Source organism: Orcinus orca, chromosome 3 (genome assembly GCF_937001465.1).
Source record: "Orcinus orca chromosome 3, mOrcOrc1.1, whole genome shotgun sequence".
Classification (NCBI taxonomy): domain Eukaryota; kingdom Metazoa; phylum Chordata; class Mammalia; order Artiodactyla; family Delphinidae; genus Orcinus; species Orcinus orca.
The window spans coordinates 50586056-50606170 of record NC_064561.1 but is presented as its reverse complement, the minus strand read 5'-3'; the positions used below and the strand labels follow the sequence as shown (position 1 = coordinate 50606170).

The following is a 20115-nucleotide window of genomic DNA, read 5'->3' as shown; positions in this document are numbered from 1 at the left end:
GTTCATCTTCCGCAGAAATTGCAAACTGGGCCAAACAGGAGATTAAAGGCACTGACTCTCCAAGTCGGGAGAGTGTTAGTAAAGCATCTGAAATGTTGCACCCGAGTACCAGGGGACGAAAACTGAGACATATTTGAAGACGTCTCCCTATCACACGGTTGATCATACTCTGGGTTCCACATGCATGTTTTAGCTGAAGGAAGAATCCCTTAAACCTGGACATTGAGACCCGTGGAATGGGTACCAAGCAATATGACTTCAAAGGGTTTTCATTTGCTCACCGAACCTGTCCAATCCTATCACTGCTGCGTTTATGCCCCTGTACACATGCTTGGTTCTCTTTCGGAGATGTTGCAATCCATAGGTTTTAAGATACTTACTAGTCAGGTACATTCTTAGGCGTTGAATATGCGGTGTTGAGTCCATTTCGTTGAGCAACGAGTAGCTCTTGTCTATTTCATATTTGGCTTAAGGGACTTTATCTGTGCTCATTTCAATCTCTGGTTTTATGCAGCACCCCAACTCACCTTTCCCCTTAAGCAAGCATAAGTTGGTTTTCTAAATTTGAGACCCAGTTCTGTTTTGTAATTCAGTTCCTGTGTAGCCAAGTTTACATTCCGTGTATTAGTGATATCTTATGATGTTTCTTTTTCTGTGTGACTTATTTCAGTTAGAATCATCATACCTGAATCCACTCATTATGCTGCTACGGGCCTGATGACATAGATTTCATTGCTGAGTGATATTGCATTGTACGTAAGTACCACAACTTCTTTATCCATTTTTCACTTTCTGCGATATTGAACTTGTACCGTAAACGAGGTTCTTGTAAACAGAGGCGTCCCAAACTTTGGGGTGGCTGTGTCTTTTTGATTTTAATTTCCCAAGCTATAGGACCATAAGTGGAAGTGCCCTAGGCTCTGTTGCTTTGTTTTTTAGATGTTTCACGAAACACCATACACTTCTCCCAAGTGGCTGTTGCCAATTTACATCCCGCCCATCAGCATAACAAGGCTCCCAGTTCTCCATGGCCTGTCCTGCCTTTCTGGATTTTACACTTTTTTCAGATGGCCCTTTTGACTGGGGGAAAGTGAGACTTAATTGGAGTGCAGATTTCCTTTGCAAGCTTGCTTGGTTGGCCAAAAAGGGCGTATGCGTTTTTTCCTGAATATATTCAGGAAAAAACGTATACGCCCTTTCTGGCGAAGTGCATCATTGTGGACGTTCTGCCTCTTTTCCTATGCTTTAAATGCAATTCCAGTCTACCTCCTGAAATCGGATTCCTGCAATTCTGGCCCGTTTTCAAGTCCTCTTGGCAGCCTTACTTCGGTATATTTTTGGACGATAGCTGTCATTTATAACTCTCCATGTTTGTGAATTACAGTGCCCCTGAGCTCCTTTCTTCAACTCGCTTTCTTGTGAGCTGGCCGCAACACCGCAGGATTGCTTCAGGCCCTAATCTGGTTCCGGCACGGCATGCTGAGCCTTTGGTTAATTCCTCTTCCTGGTGGGAAATGAGAGTTAAATTTGCCCGTCCAGACACCTCCAGCTAGTCTCTCATTGGTTCTCCCTATTCCTGTTCATATTCCGCAGAAAGTGCAAACTGGGCCAAACAGGAGGTTAAAGCCACTGACTCTCCAAGTCGGGAGAGTGTCAGTAAAGCGTCTGGAATGTTGCACCCGAGTACCAGGGGACGAGAACTGAGACATATTTGAACACGTCTCCCGATCACACGGTTGATCATACTCTGGGTTCCACATGCATGTTTTAGCTGAAGGAAGAATCCCTTAAACCTGGACAGTTGAGACCCGTGGAATGGGTACCATGCAATATGACTTCAAAGGGTCTTCATTTGCTCACCGAACCTGTCCAATCCTATCACTGCTGCGTTTATGCCCCTGTACACATGCTTGGTTCTCTTTCGGAGACGTTGCAATCCATAGGTTTTAAGATACTTACTAGTCAGGTACATTCTTAGGCGTTGAATATGGGGTGTTGAGTCCATTTCGTTGAGCAAGGAGTAGCTCTTGTCTATTCCATATTTGGCTTAAGGAAGTTTATCTGTGCTCATTCAATCTCTGATTTTATGCAGCACCCCAACTCACCTTTCCCCTTAAGCAAGCATAAGTTGGTTTTCTAAATTTGAGGCCCTGTTCTGTTTTGTAATTCAGTTCCTGTGGACCGTAGTTTACATTCCGTGTATTAGTGATATCTTATGATGTTTCTTTTACTGTGTGACTTATTTCAGTTAGAATCATCATACCTGAATCCATTCATTATGCTGCTACGGGCCTGATGACATAGATTTCTTTGCTGAGTGATATTGCATTGTACGTAAGTACCACAACTTCTTTATCCATTTCTCGCTTTCTGCAATATTGAACTTGTACCGTAAACGAGGTTCTTGTAAACAGAGCCGTCCCAAACTTTGGGGTGGCTGTGTCTTTTTGATTTTAATTTCCCTAAGCTATAGGACCATAAGTGGAAGTGCCCTAGGCTCTGTTGCTCTGTTTTTCAGATGTTTCAGGAAACACCATACACTTCTCCAGAGTGGCTGTTGGCAATTTACATCCCGCCCATCAGCATAACAAGGCTCCCAGTTCTTCATGGCCTGTCCTGCCTTTCTGGATTTTACACTTTTTTCACATGGCCCTTTTGACCGGGGGGAAGTGAGACTTCATTGGAGTGCAGATTTCCTTTGCAAGCTTGCTTGGTTGGCCAAAAAGGGCGTATGCGTTTTTACCTGTATATATTCAGGAAAAAACGCATATGCACTTTTTGGCCAAGTGCATCATTGTCGACGTTCTGCCTCTTTTCCTATGCTTTAAATGCAATTCCAGTCTACCTCCTGAAATCCGTTTCCTGCAATTCTGGCCCGCTTACAAGTCCTCTTGGCAGCCTTACTTCATTATATTTTTGGACGATATCTGTCATTTATAACTCTGGAAGTTTGTGAATTACAGTGCCCCTGAGCTCCTTTCTTCAACTCGCTTTCTTGTGAGCTGGCCGCAACCCCGCAGGATTGCTTCAGGCCCTAATCTGGTTCCGCCTGGCACGCTGAGCCTTTGGTTAATTCCTCTTCTTGGTGGGAAATGAGAGTTAAATTTGCCCGTTCAGATACCTCCAGCTAGTCTCTCATTGGTTCTCCCTATTCCTGTTCATCTTCCGCAGAAATTGCAAACTGGGCCAAACAGGAGGTTAAAGCCACTGACTCTCCAAGTCGGGAGAGTGTTAGTAAAGCGTCTGGAATGTTGTACCCGAGTACCAGGGGACGAGAACTGAGACATATTTGAACACGTCTCCCGATCACATGGTTGATCATACTCTGGGTTCCACATGCATGTTTTAGCTGAACGAAGAATCCCTTGAACCTGGAGAGTTGAGACCCGTGGAATGGGTACCATGCAATATGACTTCAAAGGGTCTTCCTTTGCTAACCGAACCTCTCCAATCCTATCACTGCTGCGTTTATGCCCCTGTACACACGCTTGATTCTCTTTCGGAGACATAACAATCCATAGGTTTTAAGATACTTATTAGTCAGGTACATTCTTAGGCGTTTAATATGGGGTGTTGAGTCCATTTCGTTGAACAAGGAGTAGCGCTTGTCTATTACATATTTGGCTTAAGGAACTTTATCTGTGCTCATTTCAATCTCTGGTTTTATGCAGCACCCCAACCACCCTTCCCCTTATGCAAGCATAAGTTGGTTTTCTAAATTTGAGACCCTGTTCTGTTTTGTAATTCAGTTCCTGTGTAGCCAAGTTTACATTCCGTGTATTAGTGATATCTTATGATGTTTCTTTTTCTGTGTGACTTATTTCAGTTAGAATCATCATACCTGAATCCACTCATTATGCTGCTACGGGCCTGATGAAATAGATTTCATTGCTGAGTGATATTGCATTGTATGTAAGTACCACAACTTCTTTATCCATTTCTCGCTTTCTGCGATATTGAAATTGTACCATAAACGAGGTTCTTGTAAATGGAGCCGTCCCAAACTTTGGGCTGGCTGTGTCTTTTTGATTTTAATTTCCCTAAGCTATAGGACCATAAGTGGCAGTGCCCTATGCTCTGTTGCTTTGTTTTTTAGATGTTTCAGGAAACACCATACACTTCTCCCCAGTGGCTCTTGGCAATTTACATCCTGCCCATCAGCATAACAAGACTCCCAGTTCTCCATGGCCTGTCCTGCCTTTCTGGATTTTACACTTTTTTCAGATGGCCTTTTTCACCAGGGGGAAGTGAGACTTCATTGTAGTGCAGATTTCCTTTGCAAGCTTGCTTGGTTGGACAAAAAGTGCGTATGCGTTTTTTCCTGAATATATTCAGGAAAAAACACATACGCTCTTTTTGGCCAAGTGCATCATTGTCGATGTTCTGCCTCTTTTCCTATGCTTTAAATGCAATTCCAGTCTACCTCCTGAAATCGGTTTCCTGCAATTCTGGCCCGCTTTCAAGTCCTCTTGGCAGCATTACTTCAGTATATTTTTGGACGATAGCTGTCATTTATAACTCTGGAAGTTTGTGAATTACAGTGCCCCTGAGCTCCTTTCTTCAACTCGCTTTCTTGTGAGCTGGCCGCAACCCCGCAGGATTGCTTCAGGCCCTTATCTTGTTCCAGCATGGCACACTGAGCCTTTGGTTAATTCCTCTTCCTGGTGGGAAATGAGAGTTAAATTTGCCCATCCAGACACCTCCAGCTAGTCTCTCATTGGTTCTCCCTATTCCTGTTCATCTTCCGCAGAAATTGCAAACTGGGCCAAACAGGAGGTTAAAGGCACTGACTCTCCAAGTCGGGAGAGTGTTAGTAAAGCATCTGGAATGTTGCAACTGAGTACCAGGGGACGAAAACTGAGACATATTTGAACACCGCTCCCAATCACATGGTTGATCATACTCTGGATTCCACATGCATGTTTTGGCTGAAGGTGGAATCCCTTAAACCTGGAGATTTGAGACCCGTGGAATGGGTACCATGCAATATGACTTCAAAGGGTCTTCATTTGCTCACTGAACCTCTCCAATCCTATCACTGCTGCGTTTATGCCCCTGTACACACGCTTGATTCTCTTTCGGAGACATAGCAATCCATAGGTTTTAAGATACTTACTAGTCAGGTATATTCTTAGGCGTTGTATATGGGGTGTTGAGTCCATTTCGTTGAGCAAGGAGTAGCTCTTGTCTATTACATATTTGGCTTAGGGAACTTTATCTGTGCTCATTTCAATCTCTGGTTTTATGCAGCACCACAATTCCCGTTTCCCCTTAAGCAAGCATAAGTTGGTTTTCTAAATTTGAGACCCTGTTCTGTTTTGTAATTCAGTTCCTGTGGAGCCAAGTTTTCATTCCGTGTATTAGTGATATCTTATGATGTTTCTTTTTCTGTGTGACTTATTTCAGTTAGAATCATCATACCTGAATCCACTCATTATGCTGCTATGGGCCTGATGACATAGATTTCATTGCTGAGTGATACTGCATTGTACGTAAGTACCACAATGTCTTTATCCATTTTTCACTTTCTGCGATATTGAACTTGTACCGCAAATGAGTTTCTTGTAAACAGAGCCGTCCCAAATTTTGGGGTGGCTGTGCCTTTTTCATTTTAATTTCCCTAAGCTATAGGACCATAGGTTGAAGTGCCCTAGGCTCTGTTGCTTTGTTTTTTAGGTGTTTCAGGAAACACCATACACTTCTCCCGAGTGGCTGTTGGCAATTTACATCCCGACCATCAGCATAACAAGGCTCCCAGTTCTCCATGGCCTGTCCTGCCTTTCTGGATTTTACACTTTTTTCATATGGCCCTTTTGACCGGGGGGAATTGAGACTTCATTGGAGTGCAGATTTCCTTTGCAAGCTTGCTTGGTCAGGCAAAAAGGGCGTATGCGTTTTTTCCTGAATATATTCAGGAAAAAACGCATACGCCCTTTTTGGCCAAGTTCATCATTGTGGACGTTCTGCCTCTTTTCCTATGCTTTAAATGCAATTCCAGTCTACCTCCTGAAATCGGTTTCCTGCAATTCTGCCCCGCTTTCAATGCCTCTTCCTAGCCTTACCTCAATATATTTTTTGAAAATAGTTGGCCTTTACAACTCAGCAGGTTTTTGAATTGCAGTGGCCCTTAGCTCCATTTTTCAGCTCTTATTTTTGTGATCTTGCCTCATAAACGCAGGATTCCTTCAGGCCCTATTCTTCTTCTGGGGCACCTTTCTGTGCCTTTGGTTTATTCTTCTTACTGATGTGAAATTAGAGTGACATGTGCCCATTGAAACCGCTACAGCTAGTTTCTCACTGGTTCCCCCTATTCCCATTCATCCTCCGCACTAACTGCAGACTGTGCGATACCAGAACTTAAAGGCATTGACTCTCCATGTGGGGATATTGTTAGTAAAGCGGCTGGAATGTCGATCTGGAGCACCAGGAGAGGAAAAATGAGGTGCGTTTTAGAAACCTTTCCTGATCATATGGTATACCAGTCGCTGGATTTCCCAAGCATGGTTTAGCTGTAGGAAGATTCCCTTCAACCTGGAGTGTTGGGACCCTTGGAATGAGTAGCATGAAGTATTGCATTAAACTTTTGGCAGTTGCTCACCAAAGCTCACCAATCCTCTCAGCCCCAAGTGTCCAGCCTTATGTCTTATCCAGCTGTGGGTTTATATGTGGTCAATCCAGGTTGCATCACAGCCCCTGAGCGAATTTTGTAAGAATTTTTCTCTCTTTCATTGTTTCTGCGTTTTGTTTTTAAAATTTATTTCTATAATGGGGTTTAGCTCATTTTCACTGCTGTGTTTGTGCCGCTCTGCACACACTTGATTCCCTTATGGAGATATATCAATACATGGGTTTTAAGATTCTTATTACTCAGATATATTTCTCTGCGGTGTATAGGGGGTGTTGAGGCCAGTTCATTGAGCAAGGTGTAGATCTTGTCTAATACCTATTTGGTTTCTTGAACGGTATCTGTGCTAATTTCAAACTCTGGTTTTATGCATCACCCCACCTCTCCTTTCCCCTTAAGCTGACATAAGTGTGTTTTCTAAATGTGAGACACTGTTCTGTTCTGTAATTCATTTCTTGTGCAGCCATATTTACCCTCCCTCTATAAGTGATATCTTATGATATGTTTCTTTTTCTGTTTGACTTATTTCAAGTAGTATTATCGGACCTAAATCCACTCTTTATCCTTCTACTAGCCTTATTACATTGATTTCATGGTGAAGAGATATTCCATTGTACATAAGTACCACATCTTCTTTATCCATTGTTCTCTTTCCTGGGATATTTAAGGTGTACTGAAGTTGAGGTTCTTGTAAACAGAGTAGCCCTAAACTGTGGTGTGCTTGTGTCTTGTTGATTTTTAGACTTCCCTAGATATACTCCCATGATTGGAAGTGTCCTATGCTCTGTAGCTCTGTTTTTTAGATGATTTAGGAACCACCATACACTTCTCCAGAGTGGCTCTCGGCAGTTCACACACTGCCCATCAGCGTATAAAGGCTCCCTGTTCTCCATGGCCTGTCCTGCATTTCTGCTTTTTACAATTTTTTAGGATGGCCCTTTTGACCGGTGGGAAATGAGACTTCTTTGTTGTGCACATTTGCATTGCTTGCTTGCTTCGTTGCCCATAAAGTGCGTATGCGTTTTTTCCTGGATATAATCAGGAAAAAACGCATACGCCCTTTTGGGCCAACTGCATCATTGTCGAAATTCTGCCGCTTTTCATGTGCTTTAAAGACGAGTCCAATCTATCTCTTGAAATCTGTTTCTTGCAATTCTGTCTTGCATTCAGATCCTCTTCTTTGCCTTACCTCAACATATTTTTGGACGTTAGTTTTCATTTATAACTCTGCAGATTTGTGAATTGCAGTGACCCTGAGCTCCATTTTTTAAGTTGCTCTTTTGTGAGCTGGCCTCAAACCCGCAGGATTGCTTCAGGCCCTATTTTGGCTCCGGCGAGGCGGGCTGAGCCTTTTTTAAATTCTTATTCTTAATGGGAAATTAGAGTGATATGTGTCCGTCCAAACCCCTACAACTATTCTCTCATTGGTTCCCCCTCTTCCCGTTCATCCTCCTCACAATTTGCAAAATGTGTGAAACAGAAGTTTAAATGTGCTGATTCTCCAAGTGGGGAGATTCTAAGTAACGTGGCTGGAATGGTGAACAGGAGCACCAGGAGAGGATAAATGAGGTGCATTTTAGACACATCTCCCGATCACATGGTGTACAGTCCTCTGGGTTTTCCATGCATGTTTTAGCTGTAGGAAGATCCCTTGAACCTGCAGATTTGGGACCCATTGAATGGGTACCAGGTAGTATTACTTTAAAGGGTGTGCATTTCCTCACCCAACCTCACATTTCTCTTAGTGCAAACAGTTTCCAGCCTTATGTCTCATCCTGCTGTGGGTCTAGATGTGTTCAATCCATGTTGCATCACCGTCCCTGAGGAAAAGTTGTAAGAGGTTTTCTCTGTCTCTCTGTCGTTTATTTTTTTCAATTTATTACTATATTGGTTACAGCTGATTTTCAAAGCTCTGTTTCTTGCTGCTGTACATCCACTTGATTCACGTACAGAGAGACATCAATAAATTGTTTTTCAGATTCTTACCAGTCGTATATATTCTTTTCCGGTGACTTGAGTGTGCTGAGTGCAGTTCTTTTAGCTACCGTGTAGGCCTTGTTGATTATCAGTTTGGTATTTGGAATGGTATCTTTGCTAATTTCAACCTCCTGGATGATGCCTCACCCCTCCCCACCTTTCCCGTTTAGCAGCCTTATGCGTGTTTTCTACATATTTGACTATGTTTTTGTTTTGTAATTTATTTCATGTGTAACCATTTTGGATTCCACCTTTAAGTGATATCTTATGATATGTGTCTTTTTCTTTTTGAATTATGTCACTTAGAATGATCATACGTAACTCCTCCGGAGTTGTTACAACTGGCCATATTTCATTGATTTCCAGGCTGAATAATATTCCACTCTACCTAAGTACCACATCTCTATCCATTTTTTCCCTCCAGAGACATTTAAGTTATATCCTAGTCGAGGATCTTTTAAACAGAGAGGGGGTAAATATTGGGGTGCCTGTGTCCTCTCGATTTTTGTTTTTCCCAAGATATACGCCCATGAGTGCAAGTGCCCTATGCTCTGTAGCTCATTTTCTAGATGCTTTAGTAAACACAATACACTTCTCCAGAATGGCCGTTGGCAATATACATTTCCACTATAAGTCTCACAGGGCTCCCTCTTCTCCTTGCCCTGTCCTGCATTTCTGTTGTTTACGCTTTATGAGGATGGCTCTTCTGACTGATGCGAAGTGATATCTTTTGTAGTATTGACTTCCAGTGCCCACCTCTTTGGTTGGCTAAAAAAGTGTATGCCCTTTTCTTGAATATATACAGAAAAAAAAGCATACACCCTTTTTGGCCAACTGCAATGTTGGCAATGTTCAGCTCCTTTTCTTGTGCTTAATGGCGAGTCCTTTCTACCTCCTCAAATCCCTTTCCTGCCATTCTCCCTTGTTTACAAGTCCTTTTCTCTGACTTTCCTCAAGATATTTTTCAGTGATGGATATTTTCAACTCTGCAGTTTCGTGAATTTTACTGCCCCTGAGTTCCATTGTTCAACTTGTGTTTATGGGAACTGGCCACAAAGCAGCGGGATTTCCTCAAGCCCTATACTGTTTCCATGGGCAACCCTAGCCTTTGGTCAATTCGTCTTCCTGATTGGAAATTAGAGTGACATGTGCCTGTCTGAACGCCTAGGACTTGTCTCTCATTGTTCCTCATCCTTCCGCTTCATCCTCTGGACAAATTCCAAACTGTACGCAACAGGATGTTGACAGTGCTGACATCTCCAAGTGGGGAGACTGTTAGTAAAGACGCTGGAGGGGTGAACCCGAGCACCAGGAGATGAGGAGATGAGATGCCTTTTCCAAACTCTTCCCGATCAGACGGTATAGCATCCTCTGGGTGTGACAGACATGTTTTAGCAGTAGGAAGAGTCCCATTCATGTAAGGAGAACACCAGGGCTTTTTCAAAATCAGTGTCTCCCCGAAACCCAAACTGGGGAATTTTTTAAACTACGGCTACACATATGTTCATTAAGGGCCTTGGAAGTAGGCAGGGTCCAAACTTTAGATGATTGAAGTCTTCAGGGTCAGAAGCACTCACCACCAGCTTCCCTTAGGTTACACTTTAACTGTCATTGATAGATGATGTCAATAAAAATATCTATTCTTTTTCAGATTATTTCCCCTTATAGGTTATTGCAAAATGTTGAGTGTAGTTCCCTGTGCTATACAGTAGTTCCTTGTTGATGATCTATTTTATACATAGCAGTGTGTATGTGTTAATCCCAAACTGTTAATTTATCCCTCCTCCCACCTTTCTCCTTTGGTAATAATAAATTATAAGATTTTATACTTCTCGGAAATGGGGGAGCTGAAAGAGAGGTATCATTTTCAATGGAAAAGCATTTAAAACAAGATTGAAGCTTTAACCAAGATTATTAGATGTACATCCTTGGAAAGAAATCACTTCGTTTCTCTAATATTGACCTGACAAATAAGACAAACCTTTTCACTGAACTTGCTTATAATAAAGTGATGGAAATATCAAATGGAAGTGTTAGAAACATCTTATTTTACCCGAGCCTTATACACTGTTCTATGTTAACTACAGTTTGGCTCACACATCTGTTCATTGAGGTTACAATAGTCTCAATTTCTGTTACTGATCCTCCAGAGTGGACCCCAACAAGTGTCCCCCTGCCCAGTGTCATTGGGGCCAACAGATCGAGACTGAGTTTGGTTCACAAGCAAAGGAAACTTTATATTTTGATCAGAGAATGGAGAGGTGAGAGCATGCACTACCCCGTGGGCTGTGGGCTGGGCTGCTGTGTAGAGATCCTGTCAGAGTCAGTGGGAGGGAGGGGGCGGAGCTCTCGAGGGCCGGGTTGGCTGCAGCTCAGGCTCTATATCGCGGAGTCTGCACTGGGCCCCAGGAGCTGAGGTGTCGACCCAGCCATTCTGCACTAGGAAATCTGGTCTGAAGTGCCGGGTGTGGAACCTCTGCATGCGGGACCCTAGCAGCACATGAAATTAGACAAAGCACAAAGGATAAAAAAGGTTAGACTTGACTTTATTGCCCAGATTCTATTTTTATCTCCCAGGGATTTTTAATGGGCTTTGCTGGGGACAAACCCCTCCTCTGCCTTTTGTCCCGTTCCTCATTCTTGGAGTGCTGAGGGTGCAGACCCTTCTTCTGTAACTGCTGAGTGCTGAGTTGGGAGCCCTCATACCCGGGGGCGAGGGTCAGAGCTTCTCCCCAGCAGCCTCCAGGTGACGTTGATTGTCCCCAGGCCCCCTGCCTCCCTGCTCGTCCACCTGAGCACCAGCATTGGAAGTGTTATAGATTCTAATGGCCTTTAAGGGTCCAGGAAAGAGATGTGCAGAGACGCTGTGGGGGCCGGTTTCACCCCGCCCCACATTTGTTCAGCCACCTTAGGCTGACCGTTTCTGCCAGCCTAGATGCTCTGACCAGTAGTCTGCACTTTCTTCAATTAGGCCCCTGAATTAACGTACAAACAGCACCAGGTGTCAGAGCCCTGCCTGCTCAAGTCCCAGACAGTCCAGGGTCAGTGGTGATCAAGGACCATGATGGCCACTGAGTCAACAGCCTTTTGAAGTAAACAGGAGTCCAGCCGGTCTTATTGGCCACCATCATCATGGTGTCTGTAGGCTTTTCTATGGTGACAGTGTGATATACGGTTCCCCCGCCAAGATTATTAGCTCCCCTCTGGGTGCAGTAAGTCCTGCAAGCAGTAGTCTACTCTTTTGGGACACACTCTTGTTGTTTTATGAGAGAAACTCCAGGTCAAGTGATGTTCACACGAGTCGTCATGGTGCCCTGTTGCCCCTGGTTATCTCTCTGGATGTTGGAGTTGGAGGGCCTCCTCACTCGAGGTCGGTGTGCCCACGGAGCGAACCCTGCAACTTCAGGGCATGGTTGGTGGTTAGGATCACCACGTGGGGTCCTTTTCCCTTAGGAGGGAGGTGGCCTTTTGGGCTGCTGATTTCCAGGTTTTTAGATACCGCCAGTATCTTGGCCAGATGTGGCAGTGGGCCAAGCCCCTTGGTGACCGTAGTTTATCCTACCTGGATGGCATTCTTGCATTGTTCCATTTCAAGTGGTCCCAGTTTTTGCACTAATTCTCCAATGGCGATTCACCTTTCACCGGGAATGTAAAGGTCAAAGGGTTTAGCTAAATTAGGGAGTTCCAGGGCAAGGGTCTGAATTGACTGCTCTTTCCATTCTTGAAAGGCCACTTCTGGATTCTATTCAAAAGGATCATCATCTTTTCCTTTCAGTGTTTCATATAGAGGCCCAGCTAGTAGACTGTAGTTAGGGATCCAGAAGCAGCAAACCCTGGCCTCCCCAGGAACCCCTAAGCTGTCTTCTAGTTTTAGAAAGGGGTAAGGCTGAAAATGGTTTCTTCCCTTTCCTGGGATGGGCTTCTCCGACCTTCTGTGAGAATGAAGCCCAGGCAGGTCACCGCAGTCTGTGATATTTGAGCTTTTTCTTGAACAACTTCTATCCTTTATTGGCTTGGTAGTTCAGAGGCCTCCTTAGTAGGGCTGGCGATCAGAATGTCGTTTGCGTACTGAAGGAGGGTTTCCTTTTCCAGAGGTAGAACTTTTAGGTCTTTAGCTAAGCTTTCCCCAAAGATGGTGTGGGAATTTTTGCACCCTTGGGGCAAGACGGCCCGGAAGTATTGTTTTAGTTGTATGTTGAGTCCTGCCACTCACAAGCCAAAATTTCTTGTGACTCTGGGACTAATGGAATACAAAAGAAGGCATCATTGAAGACTAATACAGAATACCATGTCCTGGTGGTTGGTAGAATGACCAGCAGGGTGTAGGAATTAGGAGCAACTGGAGGTATATCCTCGGTGGCTTCACTGACTGTCCTGACATCCTTTACCAGGTCCCCAGCAGCCCATGGGGCTCTCGTGGTCAGACCAATCCCAGGATATGGAGCTCACCTGGGCAGGTACCCCACCCCCACCCCAGCCCACGGGGCTCTCGTGGTCAGGCCCCTCCCAGGATACAGAGCTACCCTTGCAGGTACCGTGGCAGGGCTGGGCACACAGGAACCGTGCACATAGCCCTCATTGCAGAGCACCCCCAGGTCACCTGTCTCTCAGAGCTGACACAGAGCACCTCAGAGCAGGACTTGAACTAACAAACAGCAGCTGCGACAGGTCTGTGACCCTGGGCATCACTCTGTGCGGCCTCCCTCCACCTGGTCTTCCAGAGACTTCCACTGCACCTGGGGCACCAGGCCTCTGTCTCCAACCACCACCCACCCCTCCTGTCCCTGACTCCTGGGTTCCTCTCATTAGGAGAGGGTTTTCTTGAAGTTGTCTCCCACTCATGGGCCAGATATAATGATTAGAAAACAAACTAGAGCTGCAGCCCCTTGTCTATCCTGACTCTCAGGAGCCCACACCTGTTCCTTGGACCTGGCCGGTTCAGCAAGTTCCATTTTCTGCAACTGTGAGCCCCTGAGGGGTGATGATTGGCTGACCTGGGCAGCCTTACCGTGCCGGCCAGCCCTCCCCAGGTGTGCCTGGGTTGAGATCAATATAAATACCACTCCAGGCAGTAAGAGCCCCTGCAGCCGTGCCTGACGCCATTTTCTCTGCCCTGTCAGCAGTCTCGGGGCTGGGCTGGTGGGAGGGAGGGAGAGGCCACGGCTTTGTGGGTGGCCCAGTGTGAGTGGGGCTTTGCCGGACTTTCTGCAGCAGTTGCCAGGCTGCCACCTGCTAAAGAAGAGGATGTGTCACCCATACCTGCTGCTGGAATTTCTCCCTGGGCAGAGGTGAGGAAGGAAAAAAGCAGTGGGGGCAGGGACAGGATGGGTATCTCAGGCAGGGAAATGGAAATCTTCCAGAAGAGCACCCAGGGCCAGGACCATCCTGGCTGGCCTGCAGGCACCAAGTCGGCTGGCATGCTGTCACTCGTGTGGCTCTATGGCCCTTCCTCTAGGCTTTCAAGTCCTTGTATATATTCAGGTGTTTTACCTGGGACGGGTGGGAATAGTTCAGCAGCAACTGGCCTGGGGCTCAGCTCACGTTTACTCACAGATGCCTCGGCACGGTGGCCCAGCGTTGCAATGAGGACGCTTGTTACGTGGGAGCTGCTGGCTGAATGGGAGATGATTCCCCACCACTGACCAACTTCAGAATTGTTTACAACTGGAGCAAGTGCCCTGATACGGTTTTCCTCTGTGTAACTGGTGGGTTCTGTGTTTTTTTTCTCTTTTTCGTTTTTGGTTCAAGGTAGATTTTATTCCTCTTTTTTGTATTTACAGATATAAGCATGGAAATAATTTATTCATATAAATACATGTATGTGAAGGGAATAATTGTTTTTTCTGTTTTATTTTTTAAATTTTATTTCTTTTTAATTTTGAATTTTATTTTATATTTTTATACAGCAGGTTCTTATTGGTTATCTATTTTATACATATAAATGTATACATGTCAATCCCAGTCTCTCAACTCCTCCCACCACCACCCCCCAACAGCTTTCCCCCCTTGTTGTCCATACATTTGTTGTCTTCATCTGTTGCTCTATTTATGCCTTGCCAAATGGTTAATCTGTACAGTTTTTCTAGGTTCCACATATATGCATGAATATACAAGATTTGTTTTTCTCTTTCTGACTTACTTCACTCTGTATGACAGTCTCTAGATCCATCGATGTCTCTACAAATGACCCAATTTCATTCCTTTTCATGGCTTAGTAATATTCCATTTTATATATGTACCACAGCTTTATGCATTCGTCTGTCTGTGGGCATTTAGGTTGCTTCCACTACCTCGATATTGTAAATAGTGATGCAATGAACATTGCGGTGAATGTCTCTTTTTGATTTATGGTTTTGTCTGGGTATATGTCCAGTACTGGGATTGCTGTATCATATGGTAATTCTATTGTTAGTTTCTTAAGAAACTCCATATTGTTCCCCATAGTGACTGTATCAATTTATATTCCCAACAATAGTGGAAGAGGGTTCCTTTTCTCCACACCCTTTCCAGCATTTTTTGTTTGTAGATTTTCTGATGATGCCCATTCTACCAGGTGTGAGGTGATACCTCATTGTTCAGTCCATTTCATTGAGCAAGGGGTAGGTCTTGTCTATTATATATTTGGCTTATGGAACGGTATCTGTGCTCATTTCAAACTCTGGTTTTATGCAGCACGCCAACTCACCTTTCCCCTTAAGCAAGCATAAGTGGGTTTTTGAAATTTGAGACCCGGTTCTGTTTTGTAATTCAGTTCCTGTGTAGCCAAGTTTACATTCCGTGTATTAGTGATATCTTATGATGTTTCTTTTTCTGTGTGACTTATTTCAGTTAGAATCATCATACCTGAATCCACTCATTATGCTGCTACGGGACTGATGACGTAGATTTCATTGCTGAGTGATATTGCATTGTACGTAAGTACCACAACTTCTTTATCCATTTTTCGCTTTCTGCGATATTGAACTTGTACCATAAACGAGGTTCTTGTAAACAGAGCCGTCCCAAACTTTGGGGTGGCTGTGTCTTTTTGATTTTAATTTCCCTAAGCTATAGGACCATACTTGGAAGTGCCCTAAGCTCTGTGGCTTTGTTTTTTAGATGTTTCAGGAAACACCATACACTTCTCCAGAGTGGCTGTTGGCAATTTACATCCCGACCATCAGCATAACAAGGCTCCCAGTTCTCCATGGCCTGTCCTGCCTTTCTGGATTTTACACTTTTTTCAGATGGCCCTTTTGACCAGGGGGAAGTGAGACTTCATTGGAGTGCAGATTTCCTTTGCAAGCTTGCTTGGTTGGCCAAAAAGGGCGTATGCGTTTTTTCCTGAATATATTCAGGAAAAAACGCATACGCACTTTTTGTCCAAGTGCATCATTGTGGACGTTGTGCCTTTTCCTATGCTTTAAATGCAATTCCAGTCTACCTCCTGAAGTCGGTTTCCTGCAATTCTGCCCCGCTTTCAAGTCCCCTTGGCAGCCTTATTTCAATATATTTTTGGACGATAGCTGTCATTTATAACTCTGCAGGTTTGTGAATTACAGTGCCCCTGATCTCCTTTCTTCAACTCGCTTTCTTGTGAGCTGGCCGCAACACCGCAGGATTGCTTCAGGCCCTAATCTGGTTCTGGCATGGCACGCTGAGCCTTTGGTTAATTCCTCTTCCTGGTGGGAAATGAGAGTTAAATTTGCCCGTCCAGACACCTCCAGCTAGTCTCTCATTGGTTCTCCCTATTCCTGTTCATCTTCTGCAGAAATTGCAAACTGGGCCAAACAGGAGGTTAAAGGCACTGACTCTCCAAGTGGGGAGAGTGTTAGTAAAGCGTCTGGAATATGCACCCGAGTACCAGGGGACAAAAACTGAGACACATTTGAACACGTTTCCCGATCACACGGTGGATCATACTCTGGGTTCCACATGCATGTTTTAGCTGAAGGAAGAATCCCTTAAACCTGGAGAGTTGAGACCCATGGAATGGGTACCATGCAATATGACTTCAAAGGGTCTGCATTTGCTCACTGAACCTCACCAATCCTATGAGCCCCAAGTGTCCAGCCTTATGTGTCACCCAGCTCTGGGTTTAGATGTTGTAAATCCAGGTTGCATCACAAGCCTTGAATGAATTACTTAAGTATTGCTCTCTATTTCACTGTCATTGTGTTTTGTTTAAAAAATTAATTTTTATTATGGGATTTAGCTGATTTTCACTGCTGCGTTTATGTCGCTGTACACAGGCTTGATTCTCTTACAGAGATATATAAATCCATACGTTTTATGATTCTTACTAGTCAGGTATATTCCTAGGCGTTGAATATGGGGTGTTGAGTCCATTTCATTAAGCAAGGAGTAGCTCTTGTCTATTACATATTTTGCTTATGAAACGGTATCTGTGCTCATTTCAATCTCTGGTTTTATGCAGCACCCCAACTCCCCTTTCCCCTTAAGCAAGCATAAGTTGGTTTTCTAAATTTGAGACCCTGTTCTGTTTTGTAATTCAGTTCCTGTGTAGCCAAGTTTACATTCCATGTATTAGTGATATCTTATGATGTTTCTTTTTCTGTGTGACTTATTTCAGTTAGAATCATTGTACTTAATCCACTCATTTTGCTGCTACGGGCCTGATGACATAGATTTCATTGCTGAGTGTTATTGCATTGTACGTAAGTACCACAACTTCTTTATCCATTTTTCGCTTTCTGCGATATTGAACTTGTACCGTAAATGAGGTTCTTGTAAACAGAGCCATCCCAAACTTTGGGGTGGCTGTGTCTTTTTGATTTTAATTTCTCTAAACTATAGGACCATAAGTGGAAGTGCCCTAGGCTCTGTTGCTTTGTTTTTTAGATGTTTCAGGAAACACCATACACTTCTCCAGAGTGGCTGTTGGCAATTTACATCCTGCCCATCAGCATAAGAAGCCTCCCAGTTCTCCATGACCTGTCCTGCCTTTCTGGATTTTACACTCTTTTCAGATGGCCCTTTTGACGGGGGGGAAGTGAGACTTCATTGTAGTGCAGATTTCCTTTGCAAGCTTGCTTGGTTGGGCAAAAAGGGCGTATGCGATTTTTCCTGAATATATTCAGGAAAAAACGCATACGCCCTTTTTGGCCAAGTGCATCATTGTCGAGGTTCTGGCTCTCTTCATATGTTTTCAGTGCAATTCCAGTCTACCTCCTGAAATCGGTTTCCTGCAATTCTGCCTTGCTTTCAATGCCTCTTCCTAGCCTTACCTCAATATATTTTTTCAAAATAGTTGGCCTTTACAACTCTGCAGGTTTTTGAATTGCAGTGGCCCTTAGCTCCATTTTTCAGCTCTTATTTTTGTGATCTTGCCTCATAAACGCAGGATTCCTTCAGGCCCTATTCTTCTTCTGGGGCACCTTTCTGTGCCTTTGGTTTATTCTTCTTACTGATGTGAAATTAGAGTGACATGTGCCCATTGAAACCGCTACAGCTAGTTTCTCACTGGTTCCCCCTATTCCCATTCATCCTCCGCACTAACTGCAGACTGTGCGATACCAGAACTTAAAGGCATTGACTCTCCATGTGGGGATATTGTTAGTAAAGCAGCTGGAATGTTGATCCGGAGCCCCAGGAGAGGAAAAATGAGGTGCATTTTAGAAACCTTTCCTGATCATATGGTATACCAGTCGCTGGATTTCCCAAGCATGGTTTAGCTGTAGGAAGATTCCCTTCAACCTGGAGTGTTGGGACCCTTGGAATGAGTAGCATGAAGTATTGCATTAAACTTTTGGCAGTTGCTCACCAAAGCTCACCAATCCTCTCAGCCCCAAGTGTCCAGCCTTATGTCTTATCCAGCTGTGGGTTTATATGTGGTCAATCCAGGTTGCATCACAGCCCCTGAGCGAATTTTGTAAGAATTTTTCTCTCTTTCATTGTTTCTGCGTTTTGTTTTTAAAATTTATTTCTATAATGGGGTTTAGCTCATTTTCACTGCTGTGTTTGTGCCGCTCTGCACACACTTGATTCCCTTATGGAGATATATCAATACATGGGTTTTAAGATTCTTATTACTCAGATATATTTCTCTGTGGTGTATAGGGGGTGTTGAGGCCAGTTCATTGAGCAAGGTGTAGATCTTGTCTAATACCTATTTGGTTTCTTGAACGGTATCTGTGCTAATTTCAAACTCTGGTTTTATGCATCACCCCACCTCTCCTTTCCCCTTAAGCTGACATAAGTGTGTTTTCTAAATGTGAGACACTGTTCTGTTCTGTAATTCATTTCTTGTGCAGCCATATTTACCCTCCCTCTATAAGTGATATCTTATGATATGTTTCTTTTTCTGTTTGACTTATTTCAAGTAGTATTATCAGACCTAAATCCACTCTTTATCCTTCTACTAGCCTTATTACATTGATTTCATGGTGAAGAGATATTCCATTGTACATAAGTACCACATCTTCTTTATCCATTGTTCTCTTTCCTGGGATATTTAAGGTGTACTGAAGTTGAGGTTCTTGTAAACAGAGTAGCCCTAAACTGTGGTGTGCTTGTGTCTTGTTGATTTTTAGACTTCCCTAGATATACTCCCATGATTGGAAGTGTCCTATGCTCTGTAGCTCTGTTTTTTAGATGATTTAGGAACCACCATACACTTCTCCAGAGTGGCTCTCGGCAGTTCACACACTGCCCATCAGCGTATAAAGGCTCTCTGTTCTCCATGGCCTGTCCTGCATTTCTGGTTTTTACAATTTTTTAGGATGGCCCTTTAGACCGGTGGGAAATGAGACTTCTTTGTTGTGCACATTTGCATTGCTTGCTTGCTTCGTTGCCCATAAAGTGCGTATGCGTTTTTTCCTGGATATAATCAGGAAAAAACGCATACGCCCTTTTGGGCCAACTGCATCATTGTCGAAATTCTGCCGCTTTTCATGTGCTTTAAAGACGAGTCCAATCTATCTCTTGAAATCTGTTTCTTGCAATTCTGTCTTGCATTCAGATCCTCTTCTTTGCCTTACCTCAACATATTTTTGGACGTTAGTTTTCATTTATAACTCTGCAGATTTGTGAATTGCAGTGACCCTGAGCTCCATTTTTTAAGTTGCTCTTTTGTGAGCTGGCCTCAAACCCGCAGGATTGCTTCAGGCCCTATTTTGGCTCCGGCGAGGCGGGCTGAGCCTTTTTTAAATTCTTATTCTTAATGGGAAATTAGAGTGATATGTGTCCGTCCAAACCCCTACAACTATTCTCTCATTGGTTCCCCCTCTTCCCGTTCATCCTCCTCACAATTTGCAAAATGTGTGAAACAGAAGTTTAAATGTGCTGATTCTCCAAGTGGGGAGATTCTAAGTAACGTGGCTGGAATGGTGAACAGGAGCACCAGGAGAGGATAAATGAGGTGCATTTTAGACACATCTCCCGATCACATGGTGTACAGTCCTCTGGGTTTTCCATGCATGTTTTAGCTGTAGGAAGATCCCTTGAACCTGCAGATTTGGGACCCATTGAATGGGTACCAGGTAGTATTACTTTAAAGGGTGTGCATTTCCTCA

The 20115-nt window shown here is 43.9% G+C and overlaps 1 long non-coding RNA gene across 1 annotated transcript in view; it reads left to right on the top strand.

The window, feature by feature from the left end:
- Positions 1-5410: 5410 nt before the first annotated feature.
- The window catches only part of LOC125963926 (uncharacterized), a 99943-nt gene continuing 85238 nt past the window's right edge, over positions 5411-20115 (top strand). Inside the window, exon 1 of the long non-coding RNA XR_007476377.1 lies at positions 5411-5492. This is a non-coding gene — a long non-coding RNA (uncharacterized LOC125963926). The remainder of the gene's footprint in view (positions 5493-20115) is intronic.